Here is a 15,679-nt window from a genome sequence, read left to right on the forward strand (position 1 = left end):
AGATTGGCACCCCGCCTTAGAACACCACCATACAAGAAAAAGACTATAGGTGGTACATCCTTCTCTGTTCAAGCAGGCAAACTATGGAATTCATTACCTCCAACTATAAGAACCACAGATAACTATCTTCTCTTCGGAAAACTACTCAAGAGTTGGCTCTTTCCTTCATAACCACCATATTCAAACAGCTATGGACTGCTTATGCCTATGTTGAAAAAATATTTTTTTCTGATTATGTGTATTTTCTAGTTATATATAGTTCTTTAGAAAATATGCATCGCTACTATGTCATAACAATAAACTACACACACACTCTTTAAACCTGTTTAACTAATGCATATTTACTCATGGTTTAAATATGTATATGTATGTACATATATGTGTGCATATGTGTGTGTATTCATGTGTGTATATATATGTGTGTGTGTGTATGTTATTCTAGGCTTAACATGTTCATAGGTCATTGCATAACTCCTAGATAAGTTGTTATACTAGATACTCATGAATCCCTGCTCTCATCTTATATCACACTTACCTACCCATCACCATATGTCATTTCTCTATATTAACCCCTTCTGTGCCCAGGACGTAATGGTTATGTCCTGAGGCACAGTGCTGCTGTGCCCAGGACGTAACCATTACGTCCTGTGCACAGAGCCCAGAGGGAGCGCTAGCGCTCCCTCTGTGGGGTTCCCCCCCACCCCCCCAAGTCAGGGATGGCAGGGGAAGCCCTTCCCCTCCCACCCCCAACCCCCCAACCCCCCCTGTGACATCAGCGCGCGAGCGCGCGCTGATTAGTCACAGGGTCTCCCCCATTGCGCTGGAAGCAGAGCTTCCAGCGCGATTGAAAGAGAAATGCTTTGCATTTCTCTTTCAGTCCCATGGGGGAGGCCCCGAGAGGCTTCAAAGGGAAGGAAATGTATTTCCTTCCCTTTGAAGTCTCTCACAGGGTTTCAAAAGCCGGATTGCTTGCAATCCGGCTTTTGAAACCCCACTAGACACCAGGGATTTTTTTTTTTTTTTCATGAAACTGTCAAAAGGGAGCGACCCCTTGGGCAAGGGTCGCTCCCAGGGGGGGCATTTTTTTGGGAAGGCCTTTTCTGCACCCCCATGGGCAGATCGGCTTATTATTAGGCCGATCTGCCCCCAGGGGGGGCAGAAACCTCTAGGCACCAGGGATCTTTTTTTTTTTTTTTTTTTTTTTGATGTTTTCTTTTTTTTTTAGGTGGGGAGCGACCCCTTAGGCAAGGGTCGCTCCCCTAGGGGGCAATATATATTTAGGCCATTTCTGCCCCCCTTGGGGGCAGATTGGCCTATTTTGATGAGGCCAATCTGCCCCCAAGGGGGGCTGAAACCATTAGACACCAGGGAGTTTTTTTTTTGCGCGCGAATTTCACGCAACGGGAGCGACCCCTTGGGCAAGGGTCGCTCCCGGGGGGCATTTTTTTGGGAAGGCCTTTTCTGCCCCCCCTGCGTGCTGATTAGTCACAGGGTCTCCCGCGATTGAAAGAGAAATGCTTTGCATTTCTCTTTCAGTCCCATGGGGGAGGCCCCAAGAGGCTTCAAAGGGAAGGAAATGTATTTCCTTCCCTTTGAAGTCTCTCACAGGGTTTCAAAAGCCCAATCCGGCTTTTGAAACCCCACTAGACACCAGGGATTTTTTTTTTTTTTCATGAAACTGTCAAAAGGGAGCGACCCCTTGGGCAAGGGTCGCTCCCAGGGGGGGCATTTTTTGGGGAAGGCCTTTTCTGCCCCCCCCCGGGGCAGATCGGCCTATTATTAGGCCGATCTGCCCCCAGGGGGGCAGAAACCTCTAGGCACCAGGGATCTTTTTTTTTTTTTTTCTTTTTGTGATGTTTTCTTTTTTTTTTAGGTGGGGAGCGACCCCTTAGGCAAGGGTCGCTCCCCTAGGGGGCAATATATATTTAGGCCATTTCTGCCCCCCCTTGGGGGCAGATTGGCCTATTTTGATGAGGCCAATCTGCCCCCAAGGGGGGCAGAAACCATTAGACACCAGGGAGTTTTTCTTTTGCGACCGAATTTCACGCAACGGGAGCGACCCCTTGGGCAAGGGTTGCTCCCGGGGGGCATTTTTTTGGGAAGGCCTTTTCTGCCCCCCCTGGGGGCAGATCGGCCTATTATTAGGCCGATCTGCCCCCAGGGGGGGCAGAAACCTCTAGGCACCAGGGATAATTTCTTTTTTTTGTTTGTTTTTTGTTATGTTTTCTTGTTTTTTTTAGGTGGGGAGCGACCCCTTAGGCAAGGGTCGCTCCCCTAGGGGGCAAGTTATATTTAGGCCATGTCTGCCCCCCTTGGGGGCAGATTGGCCTATTTTGATGAGGCCAATCTGCCCCCAAGGGGGGCAGAAACCATTAGACACCAGGGAGTTTTTTTCTTTGCGCGAATTTCACGCAAGGGGAGCGACCCCTTAGGCAAGGGTCGCTCCCTGGGGGGGGGAATTATTTTAGGACATTTCTGCCCCCCTGGGGGGTAGATCAGCCTATTTTGATTAGGCTGATCTGCCCCCAAGGGGGGCAGAAACCACTAGGCACCAGGGATTTTTTTTTTTTTTTTTACAGATGGGGAGCGACCCCTTGGACAGGGGTCGCTCCCCTGGAGGGGCAAATTGCATTTAGGCCATTTCTGCCCGCTTTGGGGGCAGATCGGCCGATTTTAGGTCAATCTGTCCCCAAGGGGGGCAGAAACCACTAGGCACTAGGGATCTTTTTTTTTGCGCCGTCACGCAAGGGGAGTGACCTTGTAGGCAAGGGTCGCTCCCCGGGGGGGAAATTGTATTTAGACCATTTCTGCCCCCCAGGGGGGGGGGGGGGGAGGGGCAAAATTATTTTAGACCATCTCTGCCCCCCCTGAACCTCTAGGCGCCAGGGCAAATTCTTTTTTTTGTGGTTTTTTTTTTGTTTGTTTGTTTTTTCAGAGATGGGGAGCGACCCATCAGGCAAGGGTTGCTCCCCTGGGGGGCAAATTGTATTTAGACCATTTCTGCCCCCTTTGGGGGCAGATTGGTCGATTTTAGGTCAATCTTCCCCCAAGGGGGCAGAAACCACTAGGCACCGCGGATTTGTTTTTTGGGGCCAATGTCACGCAGGGGGACCGACCCCGTAGGCAAGGGTCGCTCCCGGGGGGGGGGGGGGGTGCGGGTTGGGGGGGCAAATTTATGTTAGGCCATTTCAGCCCCCCCTGAGCCTATTATTAGGCCGATCTGCCCCCAGGGGGGGCAGAAACCTCTAGGTGCCATGGCAAATTCTTTTTGTGTGTTTTTGTTTAGACCATTTCTGCCCCCCTTGGGGACAGATTGGTCGATTTTAGGTCAATCTGCCCCCAAGGGGGCAGAAACCACTAGGCACCGGGGATTTGTTTTTTGGCGCCAATGTCACGCAGGGGGAGCGACCCCGTAGGCAAGGGTTGCTCCCGGTGGGGGGGTGGGTGTTGGGGATGCAAATTTATTTTAGGCCATTTCTGCCCCCCCTGGGGCCAGATCGGTCTATTATTAGGCCGATCTGCCACCAGGGGGGGCAGAAACCTCTAGGCGTCAGGGCAATTTTTTTTTGTTTTTTTGTTTGTTTGTTTGTTTTTTTAGAGATGGGGAGCGACCCATCAGGCAAGGGTCACTCCCCTGGGGGGCAAACTGTATTTAGACCATTTCTGCCCCCCTTGGGGGCAGATTGGTCGATTTTAGGTCAATCTGCCCCAAGGGGGCAGAAACCACTAGGCACCGGGGATTTGTTTTTTGGCGCCAATGTCACGCAGGGGGAGCGACCCCATAGGCAAGGGTTGCTCTCGGGGGCGGGTTGGGGGAGCAAATTTATTTTAGGCCATTTCTGCCCCCCGAGCCTATTATTAGGCCGATCTGCCCCCAGGGGGGGGCAGAAACCTCTAGGCGCCAGGGCAATTTTTTTTTTTGTGGTTTTTTTTTTTTTGTTTGTTTTTTTAGAGATGGGGAGCGACCCATCAGGCAAGGGTCGCTCCCCTGGGGGGCAAATTGTATTTAGACCATTTCTGCCCCCCTTGGGGGCAGATTGGCCGATTTTAGGTCAATCTGCCCCCAAGGGGGCAGAAACCACTAGGCACCGGGGATTTGTTTTTAGGCGCCAATGTCACGTAGGGGGACCGACCCCGTAGGCAAGGGTCGCTCCTGGGCAAGGGGGGTTTGGGGGGGGTGGGGGGTCAAATTTATTTTAGGGCATTTCTGCCCCCCCTGGGGCCAGCTGAGCTAGAGGCCAAAATCCACAGGTAGGCAATTTGCAAAAAACACCTCTGTTTTCTGTGAAAAAATATGTTGTGTCCACGTTGTGTTTTGGGCCATTTCCTTTCGTGGGCGCTAGGCCTACCCACACAAGTGAGGTACCATTTTTATCGAGAGACTTAGGGGAACGCTGGGTGGAAGGAAATTCGTGGCTCCTCTCAGATTCCAGAACTTTCTGTCACCGAAATGAGAGGAAAAGGTGTTTTGGGGCCAAATTTTGATGTTTGCAAAGGATTCTGGGTAACAGAACCTGGTCAGAGCCCCACAAGTCACCCCATCTTGGATTCCCCTAGGTCTCTAGTTTTCAAAAATGCGCTGGTTTGCTAGGTTTCCCCAGGTGCCGGCTGAGCTAGAGGCCAAAATCCACAGGTAGGCACTGTTTTCTATGAAAAAATGTGATGTGTCCATGTTGTGTTTTGGGCCATTTCCTGTTGCGAGCGCTAGGCCTACCCACACAAGTGAGGTATCATTTTTATCGGGAGACTTGGGGGAACGCTGGGTGGAAGGAAATTTGTGGCTCCTCTCAGATTCCAGAACTTTCTGCCACAGAAATGTGAGGAACATGTGTTTTTTTAGCCAAATTTTGAGGTTTGCAAAGGATTCTGGGTAACAGAACCTGGTCCGAGCCACACAAGTCACCCCATCTTGGATTCCCCTAGGTCTCTAGTTTTCAGAAATGCACAGGTTTGGTAGGTTTCCCTAGGTGGCGCATGAGCTACAGGCCAAAATCTACAGGTAGGCACTTTGCAAAAAACACCTCTGTTTTCTTTCAAAAATTTGGATGTGTCCACGTTGCGCTTTGGGGCGTTTCCTGTCGCGGGCGCTAAGCCTACCCACACAAGTGAGGTATCATTTTTATCGGGAGACGTGGGGGAACGCTGGGTGGAAGGAAATTTGTGGCTCCTCTCAGATTCCAGAACTTTCTGCCACAGAAATGTGAGGAACATGTGTTTTTTTAGCCGAATTTTGAGGTTTCCAAAGGATTCTGGGTAACAGAACCTGGTCAGAGCCCCACAAGTCACCCCATCTTGGATTCCCTTAGGTCTCTAGTTTTCAAAAATGCACAGGTTTGGTAGGTTTCCCTAGGTGCCGGCTTAGCTAGAGGCCAAAATCTACAGGTAGGCACTTTGCAAAAAACAGCTCTGTTTTCTGTCAAAAAATGGGATGTGTCCACGTTGTGTTTTGGGCCATTTCCTTTTGTGGGTGCTAGGCCTACCCACACAAGTGAGGTATCATTTTTATAGGGAGACTTGGGGGAACATAGAATAGCAAAACAAGTGTTATTGCCCCTTATCTTTCTCTACATTTTTTCCTTCCAAATATAAGAGAGTGTGTAAAAAAGACGTCTATTTGAGAAATGCCCTGCAATTCACATGCTAGTATGGGCACCCCGGAATTCAGAGATGTACAAATAACCACTGCTCCTCAAAACCTTATCTTGAGCCCATTTTGGAAATGCAAAGGTTTTATGGATACCTATTTTTCATTCTTCATATTTCAGCAAATGAATTGCTGTATACCCAGTATGGAATGAAAACCAACTGCAGGGTGCAGCTCATTTATTGGCTCTGGGTACCTAGGGTTCTTGATGAACCTACAAACCCTTTATATCCCGCAACCAGAAGAGTCCAGCAGACATAACGGTAAATTGCTTTCAAAAAAATCTGACATCGCAGGAAAAGGTTACAGAGTAAAACATAAAGAAAAATGGCTGTTGTTTTCAACTCAATTTCAATATTTTTTTATTTCAGCTGTTATTTTCTGTAGGAAAACCTTGTAGGATCTACACAAATGACCCCTTGCTGAATTCAGAATTTTGTCTACTTTTCAGAAATGTTTAGGTTTCCGGGATCCAGCATTGGTTTCACACCCATTCCTGTCACTAACTGGAAGGAGGCTGAAGGCACCAAAAATAGTAAAAATGGGGTATGTCCCAGTAAAATGCCAAATTTGCGTTGAAAATGTGGTTTTCTGATTCAAGTCTGCCCGTTCCTGAAAGGTGGGAAGATGGTGATTTTAGCATCATAAACCCTTTGTTGATGCCATTTTCAGGGAAAAAAACACAAGCCTTCTTCGGCAGCCCTTTTTCCCATTTTTTTGGAAAAAAACAAAATGTTCACTGTATTTTGGCTAATTTCTTGGTCTCCTCCAGGGGAAACCACAAACTCTGGGTACCATTAGAATCCCTAGGATGTTGGAAAAAAGGACGCAAATTTGGCGTGGATAGCTTATGTGGACAAAAAGTTATGAAGGCCTAAGCGCGAACTAGCCCAAATAGCCAAAAAAGGGGTCAGCACTGGGGGGGGAAACGGACCAGCAGCTAAGGGGTTAATCTACTCTATGCCACGGCACTCTACACCACTTTACTCTATGCCATCATATTCTATGCCACTCTATGCCACTGCACTCTACCCTACACCTCTCCAATCTATGCCACTGCACTCTACTGTGAAACAATCTATTATACACCACTGCACTCTACGCCAATGCAATCTAAACAAATGCACTATCCACCACTACACTGACACTACTCTGCAACACTGCACTCACCGCCACTATACTCTACACCACTCTAATCTGTACTACAGCATTCTGCACCAATACACTCTATTCAACTGCACTCTATACCACTCTATTCTCCCACTCTACGCCACTGCACTTTACATCACTATACTCTGCTCTGCACCACTCTACGCCATTGCACTCCATGCCACTCGAGTCTATTCTGCACTCTATGCCACTGCACCACTCAACACTGCTGCACTCTCTGCCACTCTATTGTATACCACTCTATTCCACTGCACTCTATGCCACTCTACTCTGCCCCATGCCACTCTATGCCACTGCATTCTACGCCAATGCGCTCTAAACTGCACTGTACTCCACTTTCCTCTACTCTGTACTCTACACCACTGCTCTCTGTGCCACTCTACACCACTGCACCGACACTCTACTCTGCAACATTGCACTCTCCACCACTGTCCTCTACACCACTCCTCTGTACTACTGCACTCTGCGCCACTGCACTCTACTCTGCACCACTTTACATTACTCCACTCTATGCCACTGCACTTTCTTCTATTCTGGTGTATGCTACTCTATTCCACTGCACTCCATGCCGCTCTACTCTGTCCCACGGCGCTCCAAACTACTGCACTCTATGCCAATGTACTCTAAACAACTGCACTTGCCGCACTGCACTCTACTCTGCACCACTGTGCTCTAAGCCACTGCTCCTATGCAACTCTACTCCACTCTACACCACTATGCCCCTTTTAACCATGCTGAACAGCAGCCACCCTGGTGTATTACATGGAAAAACACCTTGGCAAAGCCAATTACTCATGCGTAGACAAGACCTATTAGCTTTGCCAATGTTTGATAGTACTATGAGGTACTGAGGTCCCTGAAAGAAGTGTGAATGTGTAAGTCCTTATTTTAAACATACATTACCCACATCATAATATAGGCTATTACAAAATGCGCAAATACATTTCAGATTAAAAAAAAGTCCTTCTAAAATACAGATCTGAATAATATACAGTTTATACATAGTACTAACAATTTTTTTGTATAACAGTCTAATAAAACCACACACTCCACAGTTCAACTTGCACCGCCCTTAGAGTACTTCTCAAAAAGAAAATATTTTGGTCATCAGAAAGCTCCAAGTGACTCCTTTAATTAAAGTCAGTGCAGGTTTCCAGGTCCCTTTACATTTGCAGATTTACCAGTTGAGCACATTTGCATGTCTTTAGGGAAGGAGACAACCTGGTAAGAAGGCCTTTTCTTATCTGTCTACCCCTCCCTCCTTTAAAGCACAGGAGACTCCCTTCCTTTCAATCGAGCTGGGGAAACTGATCTGTCCTAATTACATTTTGTTCTTTAGGTGAAAGGCTAAAATTACAGCCAAATGCTGTCCGTTAAGCCTTTCACCACGGACAAAGGACAGCAGGGCGAAATTACAGACGGGTGATCACCCTACTAATGAGCCGATTCAGGCGAGAAACGTCCGATTTTTACGTAAAAATGGCTTTATTTTGTCTGTCTCCCGCCTGAAATGGTAGCCGCTTCAATAGAAGTCAATATGGGAACTACAGTCTCTCCATTATGGTTTAAACATCCCTCTTCTAAAATGTTGGCAAGTAAGGTTTCCTTTGGTGTATACCTTAGCTCGCAGGCCACTGAGACCACAAAAACCTACATCTACTGAGCACATAAAGGAAACACCAATTTGCAGCACCCGTCGCGAACAGAACAACTCTAAACAGGGAACGCAAGAAAATTCTACAAAGAACCCTCAATGGCTAGTTTCGTCATAACTAAACCCCGGAGAGCGGAAGCAAGTTTACGCAAATAGCACAGATCTCGGACGTGACGTTTTTGCCACGTGATTTAAAGAGATTCGTTGCTAATGGTCTTTCTTCTACAGGGAATTAGCCACTACCCTGTAGCAGCAAGAGCCGGGGGTCACTGCAGTTGCCGGTGAGAAGGAGCTGACAGTCAGGCTGATCGGTCTCCCAGAAGAAGAACAAAAGGTGTACTTTACTTTGTCTTTCAAGTCTGCAAGCACAGTCACAGCAAGGTAATCGTATTGGAATCAGGACGCAACCGAAAAAATAATTCTGAAGTTCGGTATTCATGAGTGTACCCGAATGTTAAAAATATTGTTGTCATATACGGATAAGTTGTAACAAATGCGGGCAAAATGCTTTGGTTGTTATTTCTTTTTCAGAGCTGGGCATGAGTGTCGTTCATAAGTAAAATTACGGAGACTCTACCTTTGTGCTCAAGGCACCTAAAGTAATCATGATTAAGGGTCGTAAGACAAATTTTGAGGCTCACGATCACAGTTTGAGAATTGATAAACATGTCCCTGTATTTACTTGTAATGTTTCTTTAGCCGGATCTCCCGATTTTTTGCTCAGTTGAATGCACCTCTTTCTTCTTTCATCGAATTGTAAGGGTTGTAAAGATGGGGCGTAAAACCCCACCGCAGAGGAATTACTTGGTGTTTCATGAAGGACTGATGAAGCGATGTTAAAAACTTGTCAGAAGACTGGGGAAAAACCTCCCATGTTGCGTGTTTTGTAAAATTGTATTCAGCTTCAGTGTGCAAAATGGTATTGTCATTTGAGTTTTATCAAGTGACGCTCTGCGATGCCTGCAATTACATGATGGAAATCGAAGCACCTGTAGCACATTATTGTGGAATATTAAAATAAAAAAATGCATTATTCACATAGCCCTCTGACTGCTTCTTGGCTGCTGCGGGATTAGCTAAATTATTGTATTATTATTTCTTTTTTACATGGACGATTGACACACTTTATAGTTACACGCGGCTACTGATTGAAGTATTTATTGATCTGATCTATGGCGCTCTGTGATGGCCACGTAAGCTTGATTCCACCTTAGCACTTCACCAGACACTCCCTGCTCCTTTCTGTCACTCTTGCAGATTCTTGCTTTCTCCCTTTGTCACGTTTTCCCTCTTTCTCATCCTTTTTATTTCCACCTTGCGTTTTTCCCTCTTTTGCTCTGGGTCACACTGATCAATAGTACTTTGAGTAGCGGTACTCACTATCGAGAGTGCCTGTTTACTCCTGAGAAGTGCCGATATTCTTCCTTTAAATGTATTGAAGCAGTGCGTGACATTCTCACCAGAGGCGCACTTTCTTTAGTCTCGGGCGCCAGTAGGCCCTTTTAAGTTCAGTTGATGCCATCAGATGGGTTGCGCTATGATAGCGGCGCATCATGCCATTCATCTGCCTTGGAAATATAGTTTCAGTGTTACGTGCTGTGCAACATATTTTTCTTACAAAACAGACCTCTAAACATGCCATGGTCTATGTTTTGCACGACTAATCTGCATTTTACATTTAAATGTTACATCTTCAATTTTTCATTTTAAGCAACCTGGATATCTTCCGGATCGTGTGTTTCCGTATTACGGAATCACCCGATGTATACATTCATAAAAATAAATTATAATAAATTTATGATAGCCGGATACATTAGACAAGAATACCTTTTTGCAAAATGCATGCCTCACTGCACTCTGCGCTGCCTGTAATATTTACACCCAGACGCTTATCTTATAGGTTTAGCAGTTGACAAAAATTCAACATAGCATCCACTGGTTATCTAAATAATCATTGGTTGATGTGTTACGTTGGCCGGGGTTATAGAATCGGATTTGGGAGTTGGATAATTACCTTGTCAGCTAGACATTAAGTGAATGCATTGATCTTGAGAGCATAGTGTCATTTGTTTTATTTGGGTGATTTGTAGCACGATGTGTGAGCTTTAGCATTTCAGGAACACAGTCGATTTACACTTAAAATATTAGCTTTATCAAGTCTAATTGAACTTGAAATAATATTAGCTATATCTGTCAAAGCAACACAGGCGTTTCTTGTGTTTGGTTACATCGGTTATACATGCAGCAAAGAGACTAGCCGTTTTCACCATGGGAACATATCGCCGTTAAAAACTACCAGCATAAGCTGATACTAAAACGAGACTGACATCCGAAACCAGTCTGGTTTCTTCAACCGTTCTTGTACAATACAGGATTTTCCTTCTTGATTTAAACATGCTTCTGGGAACGTGTATCCGCTCTGCGAATTGCAGAGCTACGTGCGTTCAATTGCTAAAGGGAGGGCGGAGGTCAGGGGCTTGAACTGCTTTGACTCTGAATGACGTTCAATGTGTTTCTTGCTTCGCTCCCCTTTCCCCGCCCGGAATGTTCAAACGTCTGCACCATTGTTCTGCTTTAAGCCCGTTCTACTGACTCGAGTTGATGATGGCCTTGAAGAACAAACCACTCAATTCATTAACCTCTACGTTATTTGCGTGGCGTACAATGTAGATTTTCCTAGTAAGTTATGAAAGAAAGTCTTAATTTTATTAAAGACACGGAGGCCAGTATTATGCATTTCTTTTCTTGTTTTATTAATTAGCAGCAGTCAAGAGAAAAAAACTACAAATCCCAGCAGGCAAACAAAACATGGCCAATGGGAGAAAACGAGTAGTTTAAGAGTATATACCAATCACAGTACAGTGCTTCCCTAAATACGAATCTTGACTGTGAACAGCCCTTTTTTCTTGTGTGAGAGTCTAGAAAGTGAAAAATAAAGGCAAAATGGAACAGACAATGCAGATTGCCATAACTAACGCCAGGAGGTCTTGGACAAAGTTCAACAACAGAGACTTGGAACTGGTGAAGACAGTCGTTCGGGTGAAGAAGGCAATGTTGAGGATCCGTCGGTTGAGGAAGAGTCAATCGCAGATTCACTGGAAACAGATGATCATGATGTCGATTGTGCAGCAGGAGCAGTTGCTGAAAGGGAGGGAGAAACAAAAGTCAAGATTTGTTGCGGTGGGATAATACTCGCCTCCGTGTCTTTAATAAAATTAAGACTTTCCTTCATAACTTACTACAAAAATCTACATTTTATGGCAAGAGCGGAGGCTCATATTATGCTAGTTTAAAGCGAATTAATCACAGTTAACGATGTATGTTGAACTGGCTTACAGTAAAATACTTTTACACATTATCGTTAGACCAATCAGCCGATTTGAGAATGTCTTCTAACTGAGAGCCAGCCCAGAAAGCCTTGGAGGCCATAGCCCCTCTCGTAGAATGGGCCCCAAAAACTGAAATATCTACCCCCGCTAAAGACATAATCCATTTAACCCAACAGGCTAGAGTTGGAGAGGAAACTGGCTTAAAAGGGTTTTTTTTAAAAAATCAGGAGTTGTGAAGCAGAAGAAGATCTCAAATCGGCTGTTCTTTGTTCGTAACTTTTCAAGCATTGGCCTACACAAAGGATAGGCTGATCAGGAAAATAAGGATAAAAAACGGAATATGAACATTAAATAATACACCTGAAGGAGTAAAATGCCGAGCTGTAATGTCTAAAGCTCTAACATCTGAAAGGTGCTTAAGAGAAACAAGGCATAATAACATAGCAAGTTTAGGTGATAATATTTTACTTTCTTTAAAAAAGTTATCTGGCCAAGATATAAATAGATTGAAAACAATATTAACATCCCACAGGGAACTGTACTTTGGAGTGGGAGGATTGGAAAATGTTACTCCCTTCAACAAGCGACAGACCAAAGGGTGTTCGCCAACTGGTTTTCCGTTTTTTTTTTGTTGTTGAATATATGTGTATTAACAATTCGCTGTTTTACATTATGCCATTCTGTTTATGGTAACATCTTGTTCTTAACTCATAAATCGCTTAAAAGATACATATGTATACTAGTCGTTACAGTTGGTTTGTGTCTCGAACTATTGCTCTTTTTGATCCCCACTTGGTCTTTGTTCAACTTCAGATCAAATGTACTGTCTCTCCTGTTTCATGGGATCCTATGCTTTATGGCTCTGTGTTACCCCTTTTTTATTTGTATGTCCACATAACCGCTTTAACTCAACCTAAATCTATATTTAAACGTGTTGGCTTCGTGTGGGTGGATACTGGACTAGCTGGGAGGAGTCTCCCTCCGGGCAGTACATTCTGTGGGGGGTGACTGGCCATTCTCTCTTATTCTCCTTTAGTACCTATTTGTCATTTCGTGGCTAACCCTGCCCCGTCCTGCATGTCCGAATACGGTCAGCTAGTGTATTCACCAGTGTCTATTATTAGTGTTGGGGGTCCTCCCCTAGGGGTGCTTCTGTTGGATGCGCTGGCTGTCTCATCCCTTTACCCATTCAGGGCCCTGTTTCTGCTGATATCCCATTGGGGGCTATTGGTCCTTTCATCAGGTCATCCCACCTCGTCACCAAGTCCTCCCATTCTGGGGCGATGGGAGTCTTGTGGATGCTTCTGGCCTCCTCTGCCTTCAGAACCTGCATCTCAGCCCTAGTCCATCTCGTGACGTCGCCTTTCCACTCACTGAGTGCGGGTGGCTAGGGGCTTTCCAACCCCTTGCAATCAGTCTTCTATAGAGGGCCAGGTCCAGGAAGCGACCCCTGCCTTTCCCTTGTGGTGTACCATCTTTAAGGCCCAGCAAACATATAGCGGGGGTTAACGGCAGTTCTGTGCCACATAAACCTGACATAATCGCTATCATCGCCTTCCAGCCAACCTGTAACACCGAGCACCTCCACACCATATGATCAAAGTCAGCATCTTCGCTGCCACATCTGGGGCACACTCTAGGGGTCCCCCCATATATAAGGAACAATCGGTGAGGAGTGAGGTACGTCCTATGTAGGTAGTTATATTGAATGTTTCGTAAGCGGGTGTTACGTGAAATCTCCCGGGGATAAGCCAGTGCCCTGCTCCATTCTGCCTCGGATAGACCACGCCCGAGCGTGCTCTTCCACCTCTCCCTCAGGAAGTGCAGGGGATCCAATGCAGCTTCAATCTGGGCCCGATATATTTTAGCAATCAAGTGGGGTTCTTCACCTGACGTCAACAGGAGGTGCAATACTCTGTGGACCGTGGGCTCTGCGTTAATTGTATCCTAGTGGTCTTTCAGAGTGTGCACCATCTTCCCAAAGAGTAAGAATTGACCCTGGGGAACCCCCACTCCTCTTAGGTCAGTGAAACTCCTCAGCACCCCTTCCGTGAAAAGCTATCCCACTGTCCCCATCACCGCTCTCGTCCACGGTCCCAATCCCTGGCCCCTCAGTCCCATCCCTCCCAGGTCCACAGCTAGGACCGACAACGGCAGTGCCGGGAACTAGGGCGGGCCCACTCCGACCCTTCTCATGCATCTTTTCCAGCATGTCATCGCAACATTGGTCATTAGGTTGTCCTGTAGGGGGACAGTCTTCCTTCCTGCCATACGTGCAGCTATTCGGGCTGTGTCCACCATACCGCGGGACGTAAGCAAATCCAGCTGCCCCCTACCCACCATCCAGCCTGATACCCATTGTAATTGGGATGCCAGATAATATGCCTCGAAGTCAGGAGCCCCCAGCCCACCCATGTGCGTCGGCCTGCACATGGTCGTCGGTGCCGTGCATCTTCGACCGTCGTCCCATATTAGTTCCCGGAGCAAAGCGTTCAATTCACAGAACCACGCCGGAGGGATCCATAACGGCAAGTTTGCAAAGTAATAAAGGAGGCGGGGAAGCATAATCATCTTCGATAACGCAACTCTGGCCATTATTGTTAACTTCAGTGATCGCCAGAACCCGACCGAGGATCGCAGAGAGCGGAGCGTCCCTCCCAGGTTGCCATCCCGAAGGTCGGCCAGTTAATGGAATATTTGAATGCCCAAATATTTGAAGGTCCGAGGGGCCCAGTTCACGTCCCTCGGGCATGTTTCAGGGCACACACACTCTGGCAGCACGGGGAATACAAATGTTTTGTTTCGATTGAGGCGAAGCCCTGACAACGCCCCAAAGTCCTCCAGGATCCCCAGAGCCCACGGGAGGCCCCTGATTCCATCTCTCAGGTAAACAAGTATATCATCAGCACATAAGGAGATAATATGCTCAGTCGGACCCCATTCAATTCCTTTGCCTACTCCCTCCCGTCGCATCTGGGCCGCAAGCGGCTCAATCGCCAAGGCAAACATTAGTGGGGACAGGGGCATCCTTGTCTGGTTCACCGATACACCAGGTATGTGTTAGAAATAGTTTTGCCCGTCTTCACCCGTGCTAGCGGGGACGAGTATAACAGATCCACCCATTTTACCCAACCCTCTCCTAGTCCCATTTTCAACATTACGGCCCTGAGGTAGTCCCACCTAATCGAGTCAAAGGCCTTCTCAAAATCCACTGCAAGCAACACCCCTGCTGGAGGCTTCTCCTCTTCTGACATATGCAAGACAGCGAAGATTCGCCTTAAGTTTAGTGAGGTACTATGGCCAGGGACAAAACCGTTCTGGTCCGCGTGCACAAGTGTATTCATAAGGGGGAGCAACCTACTGGCCAGGACCTTACTAAGGATCTTAAAATCACTATTCAGCATCGATAAGGGACGGAAGTCAGGCACTGGTGCCTCCATGTTCTTTGTCTTGGGGAGCCGGACCACCAAGGCCTCTCGAAGCGAGCACAGCAGCTCCCCCGACGCAAAGCCTCCGCATACATTTCTGCTAGTTGGGGAACCAATAGTGTCTTATATTTTTTTATAAAAGTCCATGGGGAGGCCGTCTGTACCAGGAGTCTTCCCGGGAGCCAATTGCGATATGGCCTCACATATCTCCTCCGCTGTCACAGAACCCCCCAAGCTATCCCTCTCTTCTGGGTTCAGAATTGGGAGTGGGATCTGCCAAAGGAAGCACTCAAAGGCCTCACCCCCCCCCCCAGGTCATTGGGTTTCCTATACAGTTGTGCGTAATATTCTGTAAATGCATCATTAATTGGGCCTGGACTGAGTCTACGAAGCCCTTCCTTATCCTGTACACTCGCGATGGGCTCCCCACCCCCGCCCGGCCGCATCAGCCATG

At 46.8% G+C, this 15,679-nt stretch overlaps 1 protein-coding gene across 1 annotated transcript in view; it reads left to right on the top strand.

Moving 5' to 3' along the window:
* Positions 1-8,690: 8,690 nt before the first annotated feature.
* The window catches only part of IDH1 (isocitrate dehydrogenase (NADP(+)) 1), a 197,977-nt gene continuing 190,988 nt past the window's right edge, over positions 8,691-15,679 (top strand). Inside the window, exon 1 of the mRNA XM_069225945.1 lies at positions 8,691-8,849. The gene's annotated coding sequence lies outside the window, so the exon portion shown is untranslated. The remainder of the gene's footprint in view (positions 8,850-15,679) is intronic.

Source organism: Pleurodeles waltl, chromosome 3_1 (genome assembly GCF_031143425.1).
Source record: "Pleurodeles waltl isolate 20211129_DDA chromosome 3_1, aPleWal1.hap1.20221129, whole genome shotgun sequence".
Lineage (NCBI taxonomy): Eukaryota > Metazoa > Chordata > Amphibia > Caudata > Salamandridae > Pleurodeles > Pleurodeles waltl.